Source organism: Condylura cristata, unplaced genomic scaffold, assembly GCF_000260355.1.
Source record: "Condylura cristata isolate star-nosed mole 26May11 unplaced genomic scaffold, ConCri1.0 scaffold00032, whole genome shotgun sequence".
In the NCBI taxonomy this organism is placed as follows: domain Eukaryota; kingdom Metazoa; phylum Chordata; class Mammalia; order Eulipotyphla; family Talpidae; genus Condylura; species Condylura cristata.
Genome location: NW_004567133.1, coordinates 19,069,902 through 19,072,302, shown reverse-complemented (window position 1 = coordinate 19,072,302; position 2,401 = coordinate 19,069,902).

Sequence of the window (2,401 nt, the reverse complement as noted above, 5' to 3'; positions counted from 1 at the left end):
GGATGGTTTCACTCATAGCAGGAGTATAGTGTACCAGGTGAGAAAATAACAAAAACAATGAACAACCATAGACCAGAGACATTTTGCGGGGGTGGAGTGGGGAAATGGGATCAAAAATGGGGGGGTGGGGAGGGAAGTGCATAGGATTATGGTGATGGCACACGGGTGATTTGGTGATGGGAAACCTGCGGGGATTACAACTGAGATGGGGAAAAAATGTACAAAATGATGTAAAAATAAACTTACAAAATAAAAAAAGGGGGAGTTTTAAATGTTGACAATGTATTAAATTTAACCCAAGTGCACAAAATATTACCATTTTACTAGTTAGTATAATAAATTAACAGCAAGATCTTTTACATTCATCCCACATACTCAGCTGCAGCTCAGAGACCCAGGAGCCACACACGGCTTGCGGCTTCTGTGTCGGGAGCACAGCCACAGGACAGTCATCCAGCTACGAGCCTCCAGGCAAGGTCTTGTTCTAGGCCTGGAAATATACAGAGTGGAATAAAGCCCAACCTCTGCCCAGCTCAGCTAGGGAGACAGTATTCTAGCTCGCAAGGAGAATTTCAGCAAGAACACTGCGAGTCCAGGAGAGAGCACTTGACAGGAAGCTTCTGAGAGGAGAGACATTTAAAAAGGGTGTGAAGGATTCCCGGGCAGGAGGGGGCCGCCCCACACAGTGAGGGCTGCGTGTGGTCCCGAGACAGCCCAGCGTCTGGGGAAGGCCAGCGCTTCTGTGGCTGGACAGTAGGAAGGGCGGGGACGAGGGTCTCGTAGGCCAGCATTGGAATGTAAGCGTTGCTCTCTTCAGGCACTATGGGGCACACTGAGCGTTCCCAGATGGGGGGAGAGTCCCCCCTAATGAGCACCCCCTGGCAGTATGGGGGAGCCTCTATTGATCCAGCTGGCAGGAAGCCCCACTAGAAAAGGAGGTGGCTTGAGAATGAGTCCAGAGCAAAGACCCGTGACTGGAAGAGGATCAGAGAGGAAGGCAGGGGCGGAGGGGATGGCTGTGCCGTGAGGTCGAGGTGGGGGACGGGACAGGATATGTGGACCTCACCTGCCAGGGACCGGCTGAAGGTTCTCTACGCCCGCGCACTGAATGGCGGAGCTGAGACTCTCCCAGCACGTTCCCAGCGCTCCTAGCGCCCTGCCTCAGTTCCCTCACTCACCAGCAGACTGCCACCCCTGCTGGCTTCAAGAAGTGAAGGGGGGAGGCCCTCCCTGGGGCGCAAAACTAAAGCGCAGCACTGCAAGCTGGCCATGGCCGCCTCAACACTAGTCCGATCCCCGGCCCACAGGGAGTGACCCCAGGGCTCAGCGGACCTCTCCTGACCCGCCCGCTGCTCCCCTCAGCAGTGGACTTCATCCATCTGCCTGTTCTGCTCCCCACTTTGTCTCTGGGGAATCCTCTCACCCACCTGTATCCCCATTTCTGTATGTATAAATAAGTGCAACTTTAAAAAAAATGACGAAGTGATTGAATGTATTTGTTCTTAAAACTAAAGATAACCATTCCTCAGGATTAAATTTAGAATCGCCCGCAATTTGACTCTCAGGAATACACCCCAGAGAAATAAAAGCACAGGTCTGCACAAAAACCTTGTATGGGAGCCTCCCTGGTGGTGCAAGTGTTAAGTCGCAGCACTGTGAAGCTCCCTGCAGCCAGGGAGGGACCCCCTGGGTGAGGCAGACCCCTCCGGTCTCCCCAGGGCTCCTCAGCTGTGTATTTCAGTAGACTGACCAGTCCTGCTCCCTGTTGCCTCTGGCCTGCACCCCAGTTCTTGCGTGCATAAATAAACAAATCCAAGAAAAAACCTCGTAAACATCACCCTCAGCATGCTGATAAGCGTGTATGTCCACTTTTATCATGGCACAGAAGTGGAACCAGCCCATCGACGATAAATAAAACGTGGCCCGCCCACCCCTGCCATGATCACTGGGCCCTAGAAGCAATGACGTTCTGGGCAGCAAGACGCGGGGCGCAGAGCGAAGGCCCCAGAGCGTGCGGTCTGTTCACACGCCATGTTCAAGCGCAGGCGTGCAGACAGAACAGCGGGGAAGTGGGGTGCCTGCTAGTCCTAGGGGTTCCCTTTGGGGGCAACGAATGTGTTCTCAACGCGTCACTTGGCCGCACAACTGTGAGTTTGCTGGAAACCACGGACGTGAGGCTTCCGTGGGCGAATCGTGCGGGGTGTGTGCTGGCGCTCCCTAAAGCGGTCACCGAACGGGCAGAGACCGCGGGCACAGCCGCTGGGAGCCACCGGGGCGGGCGCGAGGACAGAGAGGCGGCGCCCGGAGGCCCTCAGCTGGGCCGGGCGGAGGGGACCCCTGCACCCTCAGGCCGGTGCTGGGTGGGGCTGGGGGCTGCCTTATACGCTCGCGGGGGCTGAGC